The following is a 22,521-nucleotide window of genomic DNA, read 5'->3' as shown; positions in this document are numbered from 1 at the left end:
GACAGAGAGAGAGAAGGGGGAGGAGCTGGAAGCATCAACTCCCATATGTGCCTTGACCAGGCAAGCCCAAGGTTTCGAACCGGCAACCTCAGCATTTCCAGGTTGACACTTTATCCACTGTGCCACCACAGGTCAGGCCCATACTGTCTTCTATAATGACTGTACCAGTTTACATTCCCACCAGAATTGAAATTCCTTTTCCTCCACAACCTCTCAAACACTTGTTATTGACTGCCTTGTTGATGACAGCCAAACTAACATGTGTGAGGTACTATCTCATTATAGTTTTTATTTGCATTTTTGTAATAGCTAATGAAAATGAGCATCTTTTCATCTATCTCTTGGCCATTTGTATGCCTTCTTGGAAGAAGTGTCTATTCAGGTCCTCTGCATATTTTTTAAATTTATTGTTTGCTTGTTTGCTGTTGTTGCTCTATCTCTTCTCATTCTTGTACCCCTATGATGCAGATGTTGTGGTGCTTTATGTTGTCTCAAAGGTCCCTTAAATTAGTCATTTGTTAAAAAAAATTTTTTTCTTTTGATTGGGTGTTTTCTGCTATGTTGTCTAACAAGTCACTTATTTGATCTGCTTTGTCTACTATACTGTTATTTCTTTATAGTGTATTCTTCACTTTAGATACTGTATTCTTTATTTGTGACTGGTTGTTTTTTATGGTTTCTATGTATTCTTTTATGTTTAATATCAATTTGTTTAAATTCACCCTGAGTTCAATCATTCTCCCCCTATGTTTCTTTAGCTTCCTTATAAGCATTGTTTTCTTTTTTTTTTTTTGACTCCCTTATTTATTTATTTCTTTTTTTTTTATAATTGTATATTTTTAATGGGGTGACATCAATAAATCAGGATACATATATTCAAAGATAACAAGTCCAGGTTATCTTGTCATTCAATTATGTTGCATACCCACCACCCAAAGTCAGATTGTCCTCTGTCACCTTCTATCTTGTTTTCTTTGTGCCCCTCCCCACCCCCTATCCCTCTCCCATTCCCCCCTCCCCCCCCGTAACCACCACACTCTTGTCAATGTCTCTTAGTTTCAGTATTATGTCCCACCTACGTATGGAATAATACAGTTCCTGTTTTTTTCTGATTTACTTATTTTGCTTCGTATCATGTTATCAAGATCCCACCATTTTGCTGTAAATGTTCCGATGTCATCATTTCTTATGGCTGAGTAGTATTCCATAGTGTATATGTGCCACATCTTCTTTATCCAGTCATCTATTGATGGGCTTTTTGGTTGTTTCCATGTCCTGGCCACTGTGAACAATGCTGCAATAAACATGGGGCTGCATGTGTCTTTACGTATCAATGTTTCTGAGTTTTGGGGATATATACCCAGTAGAGGGATTGCTGGGTCATAAGGTAGTTCTATTTTCAGTTTTTTGAGGAACCACCATACTTTCTTCCATAATGGTTGTACTACTTTACATTCCCACCAACAGTGTATGAGGGTTCCTTTTTCTCCACAGCCTCTCCAACATTTGCTATTACCTGACTTGCTAATAACAGCTAATCGAACAGGTGTGAGGTGGTATCTCATTGCCGTTTTGATTTGCATTTCTCTAATAGCTAAAGAAGATGAGCATCTTTTCATATATCTGTTGGCCATTTGTATTTCTTCCTGGGAGAAGTGTCTATTCATATCCTCTTCCCATTTTTTTATTGGATTGTTTGTTTGTTTGTTGTTGAGTTTTATGAGTTCTTTGTATATTCTGGATATTAGGCCCTTATCTGAGCTGTTGTTTGAAAATATCATTTTCCATTTAGTTGGCTTTCTGTTTATTTTGTTATCAGTTTCTCTTGCTGAGCAAAAACTTCTTAGTCTGATGTAGTCCCATTCATTAATTTTTGCCTTCACTTCTCTTGCCATTGGAGTCAAATTCATAAAATGCTCTTTAAAACCCAGGTCCATGAGTTGAGTACCTATGTCTTCTTCTATGTACTTAATTGTTTCAGGTCTTATGTTTAGATCTTTGATCCATTTTGAGTTAATTTTTGTACAGGGAGAGAGACTGTAGTCCAGTTTCATTCTTTTGCATGTGGCTTTCCAGTTTTCCCAGCACCATTTATTGAAGAGGCTTTCTTTTCTCCATTGTGTGTTGTTGGCCCCTTTATCAAAAATTATTTGACTATATATATGTGGTTTTATTTCTGGACTTTCTATTCTGTTCCATTGGTCTGAGTGTCTATTTTTCTGCCAATACCATGCTGTTTTGATTGTCGTGGCCCTATAATAGAGTTTGAAGTCAGGTATTGTTATGCCCCCAGCTTCATTCTTTTTCTTTAGGATTGCTTTGGCTATTCGGGGTTTTTTATAGTTCCATATAAATCTGATGATTTTTTGCTCTATTTCTTTAAAAAACGTCATTGGAAGTTTGATGGGAATTGCATTAAATTTGTATATTGCTTTGGGTAATATAGCCATCTTGATTATATTTATTCTTCCTAGCCAAGAACAAGGTATATTCTTCTATCTCATTATATCTTTTTCGATTTCCCTTAACAATGGTTTATAGTTTTCATTATATAAGTCCTTTACATTCTTTGTTATGTTTATTCCTAAGTATTTTATTTTTTTTGTTGCAATCGTGAAGGGGATTATTCTTTTGAGTTCCTTCTCAGTTGTTTCATTGTTGGCATATAGAAAGGCTATTGACTTCTGGATGTTAATTTTGTATCCTGCGACCTTACTGTATTGGCTTATTGTTTCTAGTAGTCTTTTTGTGGATTCTTTGGGGTTTTTGATGTATAGGATCATATCATCTGCAAAAAGTGATACCTTTACTTCTTCTTTTCCGATATGGATGCCTTTTATTTCTTTTTCTTGTCTGATTGCTGTGGCGAGAACCTCTAGTACCACATTAAATAGGAGTGGAGAGAGTGGACAACCCTGTCTTGTTCCTGATTTAAGGGGGAAAGCCTTCAGTTTAGTGCCATTTAATATGATGTTAGCTGATGGTTTATCATATATGGCCTTTATCATGTTGAGATATTTTCCTTCTATACCCATTTTGTTGAGAGTCTTAAACATAAAATTGTGTTGTATTTTATCGAAAGCCTTTTCTGCATCTATTGATAAGATCATGTGGTTTTTGTTCTTTGTTTTGTTGATATGGTGTATTACATTAACCGTTTTATGTATGTTGAACCATCCTTGAGATTCTGGGATGAATCCCACTTGATCATGATGTATTATTTTTTTAATATGTTGTTGTATTCGATTTGCTAGTATTTTGTTTAGTATTTTAGCATCTGTATTCATTAGAGATATTGGTCTATAGTTTTCTTTTTTTGTGCCATCCTTGTCTGGTTTTGGGATGAGGGTTATGTTGGCCTCATAAAATGTGTTTGGAAGTATTGCTTCTTCTTCAATTTTTTGGAAGACTTTGAGTAGAATAGGAACCAAATCTTCTTTGAATGTTTGATAAAATTCGCTGGTATAGCCGTCAGGGCCTGGACTTTTATTTTTGGGGAGGTTTTTAATGGTTTTTTCTATTTCTTCTCTACTGATAGGTCTGTTTAGGCTTTCTGCTTCTTCTTGACTCAGTCTAGGAAGGTTGTATTTTTCTAGGAATTTATCCATTTCTTCTAGGTTGTTGAATTTAGTGGCATAAAGTTTTTCATAGTATTCTACAATAATTCTTTGAATATCTACAGTGTCCGTGGTGATTTCTCCTCTTTCATTTTGGATTTTGTTTATATGAGTTCTTTCTCTTTTTTCCTTGGTAAGTCTTGCCAAGGGTTTGTCAATTTTGTTGATCTTTTCAAAGAACCAGCTCCTTGTTCTATTAATGTTTTCTATCGTTTTTCTGTTCTCTAATTCATTTATTTCTGCTCTGATTTTTATTATTTCCTTTCTTCGGCTGGTTTTGGGTTGTCTTTGTTCTTCTTTTTCTAGTTCCTTAAGGTGGGAAGTTAAGTGGTTCACTTGGGCTCTCTCTTGTTTGTTCATATATGCCTGAAGCGATATGAACTTCCCTCTTATCACTGCTTTTGCTGCATCCCATAGATTCTGATATGTCGTATTGTCATTTTCATTAGTCTGTATATATCTTTTGATCTCTGCACTTATTTCTTCTTTGACCCATTCATTTTTTAAAAGTATGTTGTTTAGTTTCCACATTTTTGTGGGATTTTTTTCCTCTTTTTTGCAGTTGAATTCTAGTTTCAAGGCTTTATGATCAGAAAATATGCTTGGTACAACTTCAATTTTTCTGAATTTGCTGATGTTGTTTTTGTGGCCCAAAATATGGTCAATTCTTGAGAATGATCCATGTACACTGGAGAAAAATGTATACTCAGTCACTTTGGGATGAAATGTCCTGTAGATGTCTATCATATCCAGGTGCTCTAGTGTTTTGTTTAAGGCCACTATGTCTTTGTTGATTCTCTGTTTGGATGACCTATCTAGAGCCGTCAGCGGTGTATTGAGGTCTCCAAGTATGATTGTATTTTTGTCAGTTTTTGTTTTAAGATCAATAAGTAGCTGTCTTATATATTTTGGTGCTCCTTGGTTTGGTGCATATATATTAAGAATTGTTATGTCTTCTTGATTCAGTATCCCCTTAGCCATTATGAAATGGCCATTTTTGTCTCTGAGTACTTTTCCTGTCTTGTAGTCAGCATTATCCGATATGAGTATTGCTACACCTGCTTTTTTTTGGATGTTATTTGCTTGGAGTATTGTTTTCCAGCCTTTCACTTTGAATTTGTTTTTATCCTTGTTACTTAGATGAGTTTCCTGTAGGCAGCATACAGTTGGATTTTCTTTTTTAATCCATTCTGCTACTCTGTGCCTTTTTATTGGTGAGTTTAATCCGTTTACATTTAGTGTAATTATTGATACTTGTGAGTTCCCTATTGCCATTTTATATCTTGCTTTCTGTTAGTTTTGTGTCTTGTTTGATCCTTCTCTTTCGTTTTTCTATCTTTTGTTTTTATTTGGTTGTATTCCATACATCTTTCCTCTGTTGCTATCTTTTTTATCTCATGTGCTTCTGTGGTGGTTTTTTCAATGGTGGTTACCTTTGAGTAATGAAAAGGGTCCTTACCCTGTTCATTGTAGCGAACTATTTTGTGAGTACTTTTGCACTCCATCGTCCTTTGCTACTGTTAATCTCCGTCTTCTCCCCCTCTTTCTTTTTGTTGTTGTCACAGTTTAAATTTGGTTTTATTGTGTTCTTCTTGGAGCTTTTACTTGTGGCTCTGTTTTTTTTTGTTCTTTGTATCTGATTGGAGAACCCCCTTTAGTAATTCCTGGAGTGGGGGTTTTCTGATGATAAATTCCCTCATCTTTTCTGTATCTGTGAATGTTTTTATTTCTCCTTCGTATTTGAAGGATAGCTTTGATGGGTATAGTATTCGTGGCTGAAAGTTCCTCTCTTTCAGGACTTTAAATATTGGGGTCCACTCTCTTCTAGCTTGTAGAGTTTCTGCTGAGAAATCTGATGATAATCTAACGGGCTTTCCTTTATATGTTGTATTCTTCTTTTCCCTGGCTGCCTTGAGAATTTTTTCTTTGCTGTTGGTTTGTGTCAATTTCATTATGATATGCCTTGGAGTAGGTTTGTTGGGGTTAAGAAAACTTGGAGTTCTGTTTGCTTCTTGAACTTGAGGCTTTAGTTCTTTCCACAGGCTTGGGAAGTTCTCATCTATTATTTGTTTGAGTATGTTCTCCATTCCATTTTCTCTCTCTTCTCCCTCTGATATACCTATTATTCTTATGTTATTCTTTTTGATGGAGTCAGATAATTCTTGTAGGGCTATCTTATGTTTTTTAATTTTTGAGTCTCTTTCTTCTTCTCTCTGTTGTGCCTCAAGTTGCTTGTCTTCTATTTCACTAATCCTCTCTTCTATCTGACCTGTTCTATTAGCTAAGCTTGTTACTTCATTTTTCAGCTCGTGAATTGAGTTTTTCATCTCTGTTTGATTTGTTTTTATAGTTTCAATTTCCTTGGACATATATTCTTTGTGTTCATTGAGTTGTTTTCTGAGCTCCCTATATTGCCTTTCTGTGTTTTCTTGTATATCTCGGAGGATTTTTAGGATTTCTATCTTGAATTCTCTGTCATTTAGCTCCAAGGTTTCCAATATATTAAATTTTTTCTCCATAGATTTTTCCTCATCTAGCTGTGTTACCTCTCTTTCTTTTGTATCCATGATATTCGATTTTCTCTTCCTTAATGGCATCTGCGGGTGGTTTTGTTGATAGTATTAATGAGATTTAATAAAGAATAAAAAGTTAAAAAAAATAAAAAAAATAAAAAATCGAAAAGAGTTGTTTTTTTTAAAAAAATTAATAATGAAATAAAGAAAAATAAAATAAAATAAAAATTTTTAAAAAAAGGAAATTATTCCCCCCCTCCTTTTTTCTTCTCCTCTCCTCTCCCCTCTTTCTTGAGAAAATCTTGTGGTGGACTGTGAGTTATAACAAACAATGCCTGTGATGGAGGGCCTGAATTGGGGAAAAGTAATAAAGGGGCAAAAAAGAAAAAAAGAAAGAAAAAAAAAAAAGGAAAAAAAAGAAAAAAAAGAAAAAAAAAGAGCGTATGGACCCACAAAAAGCAAATAAGGAAAAAATTTGGGTCAAGAATAAAATGATTTGCTTTTAGGTGTTGGTTGTCTAAGAGTTATGATGAGAGGAATAAGAGGAAAACGGAAAAATGGGGGGACAAATTAAAAACTTACTATTGTATTTAGTGGAACAAGAACTAGATAATATGGAGAGCCAGGGATGGGAGCACTGCTAGTGAGTTAAAAAGGTGAAGTAAAAACCCCCCAAAATGCCACAAACATAGGTTTGAGTCCCAGATAAGATAATTTGTTTGTTATTGAGGTTTGAATGAGAGGAGATGTAAAGGAGAAAGGAAGAAACTAATATAGAGGGAGAAAAGAAAGAGAGAGAGAAAAAAAAAAGAGGGAACCACTAAAAGAAGAAAAAAGAAAGGAGAGAGAGAGAGAGTTAAGGGTTTTGGAGTGCAACCCTCATAGAGAGAAAGGAAGAGAAGAGAAAAGATAATGGGAGATGTAACACTTATGGGTAGTGTAGTTCAAGGAGAAGAGAGAGTAAGACCAGTAGAGAGTTAATCGGCCAAATTGGAGGAAGAAAAAAAAGTATCAAGAATGAAGATAAGAGAAACAAACGAACAAATATAATAAAATGGGATAGGTTATAAAGTCTGCAGATTATTCTTGATTTTGAGAGGTTATCTTCTTGCTTTTTCTTTTCTCTCCCTCTTCCTGGTCGGTGACTCTGTACCCCGGGTTCTGCCCCTTTGGCACGCTCAGGTAGAGGCTTGCAGTTGATAAGTCTCTATGGCAATGTCATGTATTGTGCTTTAGTCTCGTGGGAGTCGAGGCTCATTAGCATTTATAGGCTCCGACAGTGAGAGAGTCCGTGTTCCTGGAGCCTTTCTCCTAGTCTTTCCTTCCTCAATTAGTAGCCTGAGAATCCAGCTATGGGGTTGCTGCTGCCTCTGCCTGGATAGTAAGAGGCTCAAAGAGCTGGCAACTCCCCACTCTATTTCCACTCAGCACAGGGCTCTGGGTAAGGCTCAGTCAGTCAGAGCTGCTAGCATAATCAGATGGGCTTTCCGCCCACTCAAAGACCACTGGCTCTGCCACTCTGTCCGGTAACACAAGCTGGCGCCCACTTCTGGGGGGCGCTTGGAGGAAACTCTCACTCACTGTCTGCGTCCAGGATATCCAGCCAGCAGTCTCACGCTCTGAGTGAAACCCCCAACCGCAGGGAAAATTTGCAGCGTTGGAATTGAGTCTCGCTCCGTCCCCGTGCGCGGCTTTTGCAAGGTGCTGGGGCGGCTCGAGATTCCGCTTTGGCCCACACAAAGGCCCCTGACTCTGCCCCTCTCTGCGATAACACTGGCGCGCACTGCGGAGGCACTCGGAGGAATTTCTCACTCCTTATCTGCGCGCGCACACCAGGATATGAGGCCGGCCGCGGTTCCCTCTGAGTGAAACCCTCACCAGCACGGAAAATCTCCACCGTTGGAATTAGTTCTCACTCCCTCCCGTGCGTGGCTTTCCCAGGGCGCTGGGGCTGCCCAGAGACTCTGTCCTCGGCCCACAGAAAGGCCTCTGACCCTGCCTCTCCGTGGGGCAACACGGGCACCCACTCTCGGGGCCTAGGAAGAAATTCTCGCCCACTAACTGCGCACCGACCAGGAGACTGGGTAAAATGGCCGCTCCGCTTGTCTTTCTTTGTTTGGGTTTGGCGCAAGTGTTAGCTTGTATTGCCCGTGTTGCCACAGGATCAGATTTTCCTCGGCTTGGATCTGTGTGCCACAGCCTGGTTCGGCCGTTTGTGCCATGGCGGCCTGGATCTATTCACCCCCTTTGCCCGCCTCATTTTCTATATTCACAGTTACCAGAGAAAGCCGCCCTGTTTAGGTTAGTGAGGAAGGCAGAGCATTTCTTACTCCCTTTTTCCTTTGGGGTTTGGTTATATAATTAGCCAATTTTTCACTCAATCATACCTTTGGGTGTATTGCGAAGCATCTGGAAGCTCCAAGTATAGGTTTTTCTGTTTCTGGTTGAAGATCTTGTTGAGTTTTGGGGGAGATTTATCGGTATCGCTTCCTACCCCGCCATTACTCTGACGTCATCCATAAGCATTGTTGGATGACAATGTATCTAGTAGATCAAGTAAAAAAAAAATAATAATAATATTTTTCCCAGGGAATTCTTCCTGTTTTTTCATTTGTGATATATTTCTTTTTCTTTCTATTTTGACTTTCTCTTTATATTTGCTTCTGTGTTTTAGATGGATCTGCTAAGTCTCTCTGTCTTGATATGATGTCCTTATATAGTAGGTGTCTTATAAGGTTTAGTAGTGCTATCTTACTGATTTCCTGAGGTAGGTGCTACAAGAATGATATGTGTGTAGGTTATGTGAACCCACTTTTTGTTGTTGAATCTTTTTGTGTAGTTGACTTATGCTGACTTATTTTGAGGTTTGACCTCAACCACAGTGTGTGAGCTGTTGTGTGGGTGCTCACCACCTGAAGTGGAATTTGCCTTATCAGGGTCTTGTGCTTGCCAAGATTACCTTTTGAATGTGCTACTTGTGGACCTAATTGAGTCCTGGTATAATGTGGTCTGAAGTCACCAGGTGTGTTGTTTCTTAGATATTTTGGAGGGGACCTTGGTGTAGGTCAATGTCAGATGCTCTTATAACTGGCCTCGGGTTACCTGCTTGGTGATACAAAGCAATCCACAGTTTGTAGTTGCTTTTGATGGTCCTGATGTTTATAGAAAGGGCCAAGGAATGCACTAAGGATTGCTTCTTGCAGCACTGAATCAAAAGTTAAGTCAGCAAAAGGTCCAATGTACCCTAAGATAAGGTTTGCCTGCCTCCACCTGTCAGCTACCTGTTAGCTCTAGTCACTGAAAAAGCCTCAGTTAGTATATAAGTTGCATGAAGTGGATTCTCAGTAAATCACAAAGTAAAGGTGAGTCGTGTTCACAGGATAAAGAGTTTCAATCTTGATGTTTTTACTAAGTTTGAGGCCACTCAGTAAAAGTTTCAGAAAAACAATACAAAACAAGAAACCCCACCAAGGCCAACTGGGTGCCTGCAGAACTTTGTGATGGGGTAGGGTCTCAGAGAATCACCAGCATGAGGCCAGCTGAAGGAAAAGATTTGCACGAGTCTGACTTTTGAGTGAAAAATGGCCTTTACCCTAGAGTCACAAAACTCACACTGTCCCCTTTTGGCCAAAATTCTTCATGATCCCTTGCTCAGAAGGCAAGGCTGCCAGGAGTTGAGAATGTGGAGCTAGTGGATCTTTTGTGGAATACTGTGCCAGTCAGGCTCACAGGAAGAGGAAATGGCTCCTGAATCACAGCCATACTACTTAGCCTCTTACTCTCTCTGAGTCTTCCTAAATCTGTACACCAAGGGCCCGGGAGAGCTGACTCCTTTGCAGTGTGAGAGCTCATCAATGTGAAGCAACTGGGAGTCAAATGGTTACACTATTACATTCCCAAGGCTGATATAATATGGAAGGGGATGCTATGAATTAAGAAAATAGTTTATGTGTGTAGTATGGGAGACAGACTCAGCACAGAAACCCTGGTGGCAACCCCTTCAACTCTTTCCCTGGAACCAAACTACCCAATTTTTCCTTATACAACTTTATTCTACTCTGAGTTGCCCTCCTTACATTGGGACTCTGCGTGAGTGACTGTGAACAAGGTTTTGTATGCTGGCTCTTTAGCAGGACACCTGTATTTATAGCAGAATCTTATCTCTCTATGATGGAAAGAATCCCTGCTGATTTTCACATCCAGATTTTATATCAGTACCTCTTCCCAGCTCTGGTGCTCTGGGTTGGAAAGTCTGTCATAAGGTTAAGATCCCTCCCTTTTCAGGGGAAATTTTTCCAGCTGAGATATAAATTTTCAGTCACTGCACATGGATGTTTGGCCAGCCCTTTTTATAACTCCACCTTTCCTACTAATCTCAGTGTGGTTTCTTCTGTAAATCTTTACTTATAAAACGTCTGTTCAGCTAATCTTCAGTTGGTTATTCAGGTTTATTGTTCTATAATTTATTTATAATTCTATCTAATCAGCTGCCATCTTGGATTTCTTAAGTCTTGAACTTTTCTTTTCTTCTGTCCTCCCACAACCCACTGATTTTGCTTTTCTACCCTCTTGGTTGGATGTAATGCTTTGTGTTTTTAAGATTCCTAATGTGCTGATGGAAAATCACCTATACGGCATATTTATATAGTATGCATTATTCTCCTACCCCTAATAGAAATCCTGTTATAAGTTTCTCATTCCTTACTTCTTGAAATCCCAACCATTATTATTATTATTATTATTATTATTATTATTAATTATTTTATTCAGTGAGAGGAGGGGTGCAGAGACAGACTCCTGCATGTGCATGGACAAGGATCCAACTGGTAAGCCCACTAAGGGCGATGCTCTGCCTATCTGGGGTGTTTCTCTGTTGCTCAGCAATTGAGCTATTTTTAGAACCTGAGATGGAGGCCATGGAGCCATCCTCAGCACCTGGGGTCAACTCGCTCCAGTTGAGCCATGGTTGCAGAAGAGGAAGAGTGAGAGAAAAGTGAGAGGGGTGGAGAAGCAGATGGACGTTTCTCCTGTGTACCTTGACCAGAAATCAATCCCAGGACATCCATACTCCAGGCTGAAGCTCTATCACTGAGCCAACTGGCCAGAGCTCTGAACATTCTTAATATCAGTACCTCATTTTGTGTTTAAGTGTGGATATGTTAAATTAGAAGCTTATAGGAAAGTTTGGGGAAATGTTAGCTCATTAATAAAATCATATGCCAAACCACGTGGAAGCTTCTTAAAGACAACTTTGGTGTTCATGACTCTGGCCATCGAGGGAAGCCTATAATGTCACCAACTCCCTGAGTCCCAGTTTCAATAAATAGTAGCTCTGAATGGATTTGTTCAAGAGACATTTTTCCTTGTGAAAAGTTCACATGATTGAGTTTTGAGAGCTTGTTTCACTTGGAGCCCAGCAGAACAGAGTGATTTGGAATGCAGCATTCAGTGTGCTCTGTTTGTCTGAAATCTGTCACAGGAAACAAATACTTAACAAACAACATGAACAAAGATATGAACTAGAAAATGAGCAAGATTGAAATCATTGTAAAGTGACTTGTCTCCTCAAAAACTGCTCAATGATATACAAGGAGGTGATAAAGAAGACTAGAAAAACATACATAAATATATTGAGTTTCATTCAAAATAATGTAAGAGTGTCCTAATATGGGTAAAGTTTGAACAGATGTTGCTGGATCCCTGGGACAATTTCAACTTTACTATATCTGATCATATTTTTTGCCTCTTTTAAGTCAATAGCCTCAGACTAAGAGAGCCTACAAGATGTCCACACAACCTGTTGAAAATAGATTGCTCAGTCAACTGCTTAGTCTGTTTTCACAATGCCAAATGCCTTTGTTGCATGTTTTTCTTTTTATATTTCACTAAATTAACTGAATACACCTGTTGATACCATTTTTGGTTTTTCATGTTTAAGTGAAACTATGTGCAATTGAACAGAGCTAATTTTTCAAATGTTTAAATTACCTTTGCTTAAAAATTGCTTCTCCCTACTTCTCTTTTTGTTGAGGTACATTTGACAAATACAGTTGCAAGATACTTAATGTGTACAACATGATTTGATGTATGTATACATTGTGAAAATATCCCCTTTCATCTAGTTAATTAATGAGTTCTTATTCCTTAATGTTTTTAATACTCCAATTTTAGGTGATATCTGTGCCTTATACATAGAACCCAAATATTTGTGAATGATATAATTTAACTACTGTGGCTATGTGCAATAGTCAGAAGCTTTGTTATAATATTGTCTTCAAGGACCGTGCTATAGAAGCCCTCCTGCTTTAGGTGAAATACTAATATATAAAGTATTTATTATAGTAAATGTCAAGTTTATACCTAATTCTGTCCTGTAGGCAGTAGAGCTTTAGCAAGGATCCAGTTGCTATATATGAAGGGGCAAGACAGCACAGTATCCATCCTCAATATATGTTAATAGACTCAGTGGAGAGGTTTAGTGTTCTGTGTGGATATACTCTGGTTCAGTGACTTCTGTTTAAAAAGAGATAAAATCCAATTAGACAACCTCTTCCAAATTCAATACAATTTAGCAAACATTGTTAGGATGAAAGACACTGTGCTACCTCATGCAGAGCATTTGGAGTTTATTTTGGTTTCTTGTGGTATCATGTCAGCAAAAGTTAAGTTGGTCAATATTGGGGATTTATTGTTCAGGAACTTTAAAAATACCTCTTTATATTTACTTGTAACTCTTGAAGTTTTTATTGTTCTGTTCTCTTCTTGGTAAGCCTTTGTACAGAACTCCTATTAGTAGCTTGGATACTGACTTAGATATTTTAGAAATGAAGACATGGTCTTTTAACAGTGCTCTGTGTCATAGCCTTTTGGTTTTAAGGGTCCTATTAGTCTCACAAGAAGATGGTGGATGTGCTAATTATTAACATTTAGATTATTTTAAGGATAGATTCTTTTCTATTTTTAAAGCAAGGGAGGATTCCAATTTTAGTACTGTCTAATAGAAATATAATGTAAGCCCCATAAGTAATTCTAAATATTCTAATAGCCACATTAGAAAAAATAAAAGAAAAATTTGAATTAATTTTAATAATATATTTTAGTTAACCAATATATCCAGAATACTTTCATTTTATTTTATTTTTTTTTCTGTATTTTTCTGAAGCTGGAAATGGGGAGAGACAGTCAGACAGACTCCCGCATGCGCCCCACCAGGATCCACCCGGCACGCCCACCAGGGGGCGATGCTCTGCCCACCAGGAGGCGATGCTCTGCCCCTCCGGGGCATCGCTCTGCTGCGACCAGAGCCACTCTAGTGCCTGGGGCAGAGGCTGAGGAGTCATCCCCAGCTCCTGGGCCATCTTTGCTCTAATGGAACCTTGGCTGCGGGAGGGGAAGAGAGAGACAGAGAGGAAGGAGAGGGGGAGGGGTGGAGAAGCAGATGGGCGCTTCTCCTGTGTGCCCTGGCTGGGAATCAAACCCGGGACTTCTGCACGCCAGGCCGATGCTCTACCACTGAGCCAACCGGCCAGGGCCAGAATACTTTCATTTTAATATGCAATCAATATAAAATTGCTAATGAGATATTTTATAGTTTTTAAAATCTTATACTGTCTTAAATATGATGTATATTTTATATTTACATTAATTTCAATTCAGTCTTGATACATCTCATGTGCTCAATAAGCACATGTGGTCAGTAGCTCCTGTATTGGACAACACTATCTTACATGGACCTAGTCACCATTTGGGATGGAAACTTATGATAACTCAAGTACACTGGCTTCTTCTAAGGGATTTAACAACACTGCTATTCTCAGGTCTGTCCAGAATGAGAATCCTTGTCATCATATCAACCACTTTTCTTCAAGAACAGTGATTATGGCTCTTTCCATACCTTGCACAGCCATGGATTATGGTCCCAAGAAGCATCTGAAGCATATGCAGCATCTGAATGCTGGATAAACTGACCAGTGTTTACTCCTTGTCTAACTACTGGTCCCGATTGCTAAGAGAATATCTCCTTTTCATCATTTTCTTAAGGAATAGACTTAAATATGCCCTAACAAGAGATGAAGTAAAGAAGATATGAATGCAGTAGTTTATTTAGAATAATGGCAATATCTGAACAGATATAAACTACATTACTAGTTTTATGGATGTCATCAACATTGCCAAGACTGGAGAGAATTTTTGTCTGATCTATGACTCCAAGAGTCACACTGCTGTTCATCAGATTACACCTGGGGAGGCCAAGCACAAGTTGTGCAAAGTGAGATAGATCTTGGTTGGCACAAAAGGAATCCCTCTTTTGGTGACTCATGATGGTCATACCATCCACAACCTCAATTCTCCTCATCAGAATAAATGACTGCATTCAGATTGATTTGGAGACTAGTAAAATTACTGATTTTAGCAAATTTGAAACTGGTAACAGGCCCTAGAATGCTATCTCAGTGGATAGAGCATTGGACTGGTGTACGAATATCCCAGATTTGACCCGGATGAGGGCACACATGAGAAATGGCCATCTGCTTCTCTTCCCTTTCTCTCTCTCTTCCCCTCTCACAGCCAATGACTGGATTGGTTCAAGTTAGGCTCTGGGCACTGAGGATAGTTCCATTGGTCCAAGCACCAGCCTCAGGCACTGAGGATAGCTTTGTTGATTTGAGCATTAGTCCCAGAGTGAGGTTGCTGGGTGGATCCTGGTTGGGGTGCATGCTGGAGTCTGTCTCTCTATTTCCCTTCCTCTCATTAAAAAAGAAAAAAGAAAAAAATATAGAAAAGAAACTGGTAATCTGTATATGATGATCAGAGGCACTAACCTAGGAAGAATTGGTGTGACAGCAACAGTGGCTGTTTTGATGTAGTTCAAGTGGAAAATGCCAATGTCAACAACTTTGCCACCTGACTCTTCAATATTTTTATTATTGGCAAAGGCAAGAAAACATGGATTCTTCTTCCCCATTGAAAAGGTGTCCACCTCATTATTGTTGAAGAGAAAGACAAGACTGGTAGCCAAACAGAGCAGTGGATGAAATTATCTCTAGGTGACATGATTTGAAGAGTATTTATACTTAAAGATAATACAACAAGAAAAGAACAACAAAAAAAAGCATCTTGATATCTTGATTGTTATGCTATGTACTGACTTCAAAAAATGTACCTGTAGTAAGCTGTTATTTCATGGACTTGTTCCCTTAATTACAGGATTCAATAAGGAAGGAAACCTCTTAAAGTTTGAGGTACATAGGGCACAGAAAAGAGAAATAGTTCACTTGACAGGAAAAGTATGATTTTTTCCCCTTTAATGGTCAGCAGTGCTTGTTGAGCAACTAGTAAGTGTGTGTAAGGTAATGTACTAGATGCTACAAAGGATATACAATAATAGCCAAGACATGGTTCTTGACTTTAGGAGATTAGATTATACTCTGGAGTGAGACAGTACACAAGCCTATATGTACACATGCATGTGCACATTCTCATACATACAAATACAGACATATACAAAGTCTAAAACCAACTAAATTTGAATGAGTGCCATACTGTAGGCATACCATTCTTATGTGAAGCACTGACTAGGAACAGATTAATTCCAGTTGAAGAGATTCAGGGACTAGATAAGGAAAAGTTAATTGAAATGGGCCTTAAAGGATCAGCATTTTCAAGTCATTTAGTCTAATGAGTTAATCCCAAAATCTTGTACTGTATCGAATTTGAAATAGGTCCTAACAGAGTCGAAGTTCATTGATCATCTAGGGATTTTCAGCACACATTTTTCTCACTCAGTCATTCTGGAGTGAAATTATTTGTCTTTCCTACAACGTGTCAGTGTTGGAGGCTACACACAGGTTAAGTCAGCTCCAACTAAATGTGACTTTCCTGATGCTTCCTGACTGCCTTTCTTCCTGACTTTTCTCCTTTTCAGGCCACGGCTACAACCAGCCTATTTGATTAAAATTATGTTCTATACTGTGAGACTCTGGTTATGGAACTATACCGATTATCATTTACATTGTCAGCTTTGGAAAGGGAAGTAGAGGGGATTTAATTATTATTAATTATCAACTTTATTTGTCTAGCATTAAACAGTCCAAATGTTTTTGCACAGATTATTACATTTGACTATTGTAATTTCTTTATATGATATTATTATGAGTAAGAAAACTGAGGCTCAGAAAGATATACTGACTTGACTACTGTCCTTTGGCTAATAATGAGTGGTAGAGCTGGATTCAGCCAAGATCTTTTGACTTCTTGGCCAGTGCCTTACCTTGTCTCTGCTCCTTTTCTGTGTTTTCCAAATCCCATTCTTTAAATGGTGAGAGATAAAGACATGAAGTTTAGCTTTCTGTTAAGAAATTTAATGAACAAAAATCCAACCTAACAATAGATAAGTAAGAGGGGGATTATTCACATCATAAAACAATTATTACATTGGTTCAAAAAGTGAGCACCACTAGATAGATTAACATATAATTTCATTTACAAAAAAAAAAAAATCTTATACCCAACAGCTGAGGTGGACATTTATTAGGTGAAATCATGTATACATAACTCTATGGCAGAAGTCATTATTTGACATAAGCTAGAATATATTTTTTTCATATTAGTCAGTTTTCTATTTCTATAAATGTGTTCTAAACTGAAATGTCTGAAATCAGTGCAGAATTACAAACTAAGTAGTTTTTTTTTTCTTTTTTACTGGTAAAACACTCTTTTTTCATACTCAAGGAGTTTCACAGGATGGAGTGCATTTTTACTTTTCAAACCATAAAGACAAAAACCATTGCTCTGCCCTTAGAAAATTTCACTTCTAGCCTTGTTTTGGTGAAACTCCTTCTAGTTCTCTTTTCAATCATGTTCTGAAGGACCATGAGCTTTAACAATGGTGTGGAAGAATCTAATCTGACACACAATGCAACCAATTAACAAGAAAACCCTAGAAACAGCAAAACCTACTGGCATGGGTCACAATCTTATATACTCTGTATCTTATTACCATTTAATATACACTGAGATAAAACAAATAAGCAATTTTAATAGGAGAGAAATGAAACTTGAGCTGGTGCTATTGACCTATAACATAGCAAAAAATACTATTCATTTTTTTCCAAACTGCAATGTTAATGTATGGTTTTTATAAATGGCAAATAAAAATCAGCAGATAACTAAGAAAATTAGGACAAGGAATGTACTATTAAAATGCTATATGATTGGATTTCTTGAAATGCAGTATGGTTATCTAAAAAGAGCCTTTCTCTTAAATGAATAACACCAATCATTTTCCAGATGATAAAGGGTAGAATGCTGAATAAATATTTCTAGGGAGTTTTTGTTTTGACATACATAGATTTTAAGTGCTATTTTGACCCATTATTAGCATTCCCTAGCAACATCTATCTTCCATAGTCAGGATTTCTGAAAAGGCTTTAACTGAACTTATTATTATTTTTTTTGTATTTTTCTGAAGCTGGAAACGGGGAGAGACAGTCAGACAGACTCCCGCATGCACCCGACCGGGATCCACCCGGCACGCCCACCAGGGGCGATGCTCTGCCCACCAGGGGGCGATGCTCTGCCCCTCCGGGGCGTCGCTCTGCTGTGACCAGAGCCACTCTAGCGCCTGGGGCAGAGGCCAAGGAGCCATCCCCAGCGCCCGGGCCATCTTTGCTCCAATGGAGCCTTGGCTGTGGGAGGGGAAGAGAGAGACAGAGAGGAAGGAGGGGGTGGGGGTGGAGAAGCAAATGGGCGCTTCTTCTATGTGCCCTGGCCAGGAATCAAACCTGGGTCCCCTGCACGCCAGGCCGACGCTCTACCGCTGAGCCAACTGGCCAGGGCCAAACTGAACTTATAATATTTTTCTGCCCACAAAAAGAAAGTAGCATGTTTAACACAGAAGGGTCTATGAATTTAAGTTATAATAAACCCCAATAATGTGCCCTGTGATAACATGATTCACCTCACCTCAAGTCATATATTTATTGTTGAAGGAATTTTACATAAACTGAAATTTAATCACAAAATTATTCAAAGAAAAGAACTCTGAACCAGGAGTCAGGAGATTGGGTATTCAACCTTGTTCTGGTCCTAACTAGCTTTGTGAATTGCCTTCTCTGGACTTGGTTTGCTCATGTATAAAATGAAGGAAAGGCTAGATTCAGCAATATCTTTCCCCCACCCCCCAGCTTTATTGAAGTATAATTGACAAATAAAATGATAATATATTTAAATTGTTCAACCTGATGATTTGATATACATATACATTGTCAAAGAATTCTCCATTCACCAAGTTAATGAACACACCATAATCAAACATATTCAGCATTTTTTTGTGTGTGAGAACATTTAAGTTCTACTATCTAAGTAAATTTAAATGATATAATTATCAACTATAGTCACCGTGTATAATCTCTCTTTTTTAAAATCTCTAAATTCTGTCTCTCCTTTGCTTCCATGCTACTATACATCATCCATACCACTTATTTGTTGGTTATATGATTAAAAGTTCTTCTGGCTCAAAACTGGAGTAAAATGATACTTTGGGGTAACTTGCCATACTAAGTGAATTTCCTCTGAGAAAACATAACTGTGTAAGTGCAATGTTTCCTATGTAGTTTTACCCCTTGCCTATATGTCCTTGAACTTTGTGGCACTTGCATATATCAGTGATGCAAATCTGCGAGAAGAACAAAACCAAGATGCTATGACCAAGATTATATGATCAAGACACTTGATTTGCATTGGAATGCTCCTTGCAAACAGCACATCAGAACTCATAAAGTAGCATTTTACTTGAACTCAGAAGGTGTGCCAGTCTACAAAGAATCCAAATAGTAATTGTTCCAATGAGAGTGGTCCATTGTTTATTCTAAATGCAACTTGATGCTGAATCTGAAGAGATTGGGGATAAAGTTCTCACACTTTATCTACAAAAGAGCAAACGTTCCCTTAAGCTTCTTGGTTTACTCAGTGGGCCAGTAAAAACAAAGGAGGGCAGAGTTATGTCAATAATAGCTGTTTATTGAACACTTACTATGTGTCATGTTCTAAGATAAACTCTTTTCATGTGTTATTGTAATCCGCACATTAAACCTAAGAGTTGGCTTCTGTTATTATCTTCATTTTACAGATGAAAAGAACAAGGTTCACAGAGGCTGAATTACTAACTCAAGGTGATATGTCTAAATACTTAGTAGAGCCAGTATTTTGACTTGGGCCATATCTGATTCAAAGTGGTTGGGTTTACTTACTACTTTATACTGCCTTTAACATTTTTCTGAGACTGCCCTCCCTATACCATATGTACATTCTGCAGCTATTTGTACATGTTATTATTGATATACCCAACTCTGTTTTTACTGGGTATAATTTTAATACAAACGTATCATTTTCTTGTAATAGCAGAAACTGTTTTTGGATTGTAAGGGAGAGTTTGCCTTGTTATCATTCAATCTTCATAAGTGCCAGCTTGTCTTAGAGGAATTTTAACTAGGCCAGAGGGATTAAGGCATGTCTGTGGGCTTTTTGAATGGGAAAAATGGGTCTTCTATTGGAATGGACATGGATAGAAAGAAGAAAATGGTGTTACAAATAAAATATAAGAATTATTGTTATAGAAGATTAAAACACCTCTAGAGTTTGTGCATATACAATATTCTCATATGTATTTCCCACCCCCAGTTTATAGACTAAGTGCTTGCTTCTCTCAAATTAGTGAAGTTTGGTTTGAAAGCAACTGAGATGATTTTAAAGTTATGGATGATGCTAAATAGCCATAAAAACCATACAACAAGGCAAATTAACCAAACCAGAATTTAAAACTCATTTGACTTTATTAATCTTTGTAACTCAAGTGACACTCTCAATCATAAAGGATCCTATATGCTTTGGGTCTGATTCTAACTGCCATGTGATAAAAATTTTAGGGTATTCTTAATTAGCCAATTAACTGACTTAACAATTATAATAGGGCAAGAAGATGGGAGGGATTGAGACTAGCAATAACAGATTCATTAAGGTGGAGTAGAATTCTTCAGAAGTTAATGATGGACAGCCTTTAAATTAAAAGTATTTTCTTCCTCTTTGACTAGGTTCCCATTTTTCTTTTATTCCCTCCTTTCTCTGATATTTGTAATTGTTGGAACTCCTAATTGGCTGATTAGCTAATTGTGGGGGAGAGAGAGAAAGTTAAAGATGTATAATGTAACACACACACACACACGCACACACCATGGTTTTTTATTATCTGAAACAATAATTATGTGAAAATAGTTCTCTATAGGTAAGGGTTTATTATTTTTGTCTTTTTTTAATGATAGTTTTTTTTGTTGTTTTTGTTTGTTTTTTTAGAGAAAGAGGGGGGAGAGAGAGACACACAGGAACATTAATACATTGATCTGTTTCTATATGTGCCCTGACTGGGGATCGAACTAAAGGTTTATAATTATTTGAAATTTAGAGCTTTAATTTTTTTTACTGAAACAATTAGTTATCTCCTTATTTATCTTAACATATAAGTTGAGATTGAAATATAATGTGAAAAGATTGACATTAAGGAAGACAGTTATTTTTGGCTTAAACATATCTTCATAAAAATTTAAAATAACAGTAAAGCAGAAGATGCCTATTGAAAAGTGTATTAAGACAGAATTATATTTTATGCTAAAAATTGTGATATATTAAGAGTACTGAAAAAAGTGTATATTTAGGTAAATTCACAATTATTTGGCATTTTATAAATATTCTCAAAAGTTGAGGATAAAAAAGTTTATAATAAAAAGAACTGGTTTTGTTTCAAAAAAAGAAGAAAGAAAGAAAGAAGGAAAGAAAGAAAGAAAGAAAGAAAGAAAGAAAGAAAGAAAGAAAGAAAGAAAGAAAGAAAGACTCCAGTCAGTTGCTGGGGTTTTCTTTGTAGGTGCAAGTACATTTATATATATATATATATATATATATATATATATATATATATATATATACACACACACACACATACTTGGAAACAATAAATTATGGAAAACTGCCAAAGGAAGCTCAAGGTGGATCTGCTAAACCTACACAACCCCACTCCCTGAGGTTTTTTTTTGTTTGATTTTTAGAGAAAGAGGGTGGAGAGAGAGACACACAAGAACATTAATACATTGATCTGTTTCTATATGTGCCCTGACTGGGGATCGAACTAAGGGTTTATAGTTATTTGAAATTTAGAGCTTTAATTTTTTTTAATGTTCTTTAATATTTATGAATTATATGTCATACTTTTGTACTTTTATCACTACTCATCTAGACTTTTCAATTCAGGCTATCGAAATAAAGATCACCTAATTCTAGCTTCTCATGAAAAGAAGAGGAACCAGAGGCACAGAGTATAGGGCCAGTAGTTGTGGCCTTCGTGGCCACCAGGCAGGTGCAATTTTGCATTAGATTCAGATATATGGTAGTGAAACTATGAAGCCAAGAAATGGTGGGCCATCCTTTTATTCTAGCTTGCAAGCAATGGGTGAGTAAATACACAAAATGGGAAAACACTTCCCTTTCCATTCAGGGCTCCCAAAGCCACTGACTTATCCGAGTTTCCTAAAATCAAAGGTTTCTACCTCACCAGTCTTATTCACCTCTGTTCCCCATCTCCTTCTCTCTGCACAAACTGGCTTCTCCTTCAGCACTCCACCATCTTGGCTGCTTCTTTCCTCCATGTGGCCTTTCTCTGGTCAGCTACACATGGGCTCCTCTGCCTTTAAGTATAGAAATAGTATAGAAATCCAAACCTTTAATCCAATATACAAAGAAGGAAGTCTCTGATATAAAGTCACTTATCTGATGCATAATGGGATTCCTCATGAGAGTGCACCACCCCACATCAAAAAGGGTGGGAAAGGCTTAGACCCAAAACCAAACCCCAGGCTACAAGGATCCTGCCTACCCACAGCCCACCCCCAACACACATTAATATAATCACACTCATCCCAAGCGAGAAGGGCAATTAATATTATCACCTGGTCAACGGGCTTCCACATAGGCAGTGCCATCTTTAACAAAGTGAGCATAACCCGCTCTCTTGGCTGCCTGCCTCCAGCAACGTGGTCTTCTCTGCAACAATGTGGTTTCTGCCAAAATGACCTCCTAGCTCCTACTTTTTCACACACTAGTATAACCAAGACACTTCCCAAGCAGAAAGGTAATAAGTATCACATGACAGCATATCACATGTGCAGTGCCCATTTTTTAAAATGTAAGTGAACAAAATCAAATAATAAAAATTTTACAAACATATTTGCCTAACACAGAGAAGGGACGGATCACAGAAAATTTTCTGGATGCGCTGGGAGCAAGTCTTCAAATTCCCAGACCTACATTCTTTCCTTTCTTTCTATCTCTGTCTTATATAAATGATA

The 22,521-nt window shown here is 37.6% G+C and overlaps 1 pseudogene; it reads left to right on the top strand.

The window, feature by feature from the left end:
- The first annotated feature begins 14,035 nt into the window (after positions 1-14,035).
- Positions 14,036-15,165, top strand: LOC136317030 (small ribosomal subunit protein eS4, X isoform-like; annotated as a pseudogene).
- Positions 15,166-22,521: the final 7,356 nt, after the last annotated feature.

The sequence above is a fragment of the Saccopteryx bilineata genome, chromosome X (assembly GCF_036850765.1).
Source record: "Saccopteryx bilineata isolate mSacBil1 chromosome X, mSacBil1_pri_phased_curated, whole genome shotgun sequence".
Classification (NCBI taxonomy): Eukaryota; Metazoa; Chordata; class Mammalia; order Chiroptera; family Emballonuridae; genus Saccopteryx; species Saccopteryx bilineata.
The sequence above is the reverse complement of the archived record's forward strand: the minus strand, read 5'-3'. Positions and strand labels throughout refer to the sequence as shown.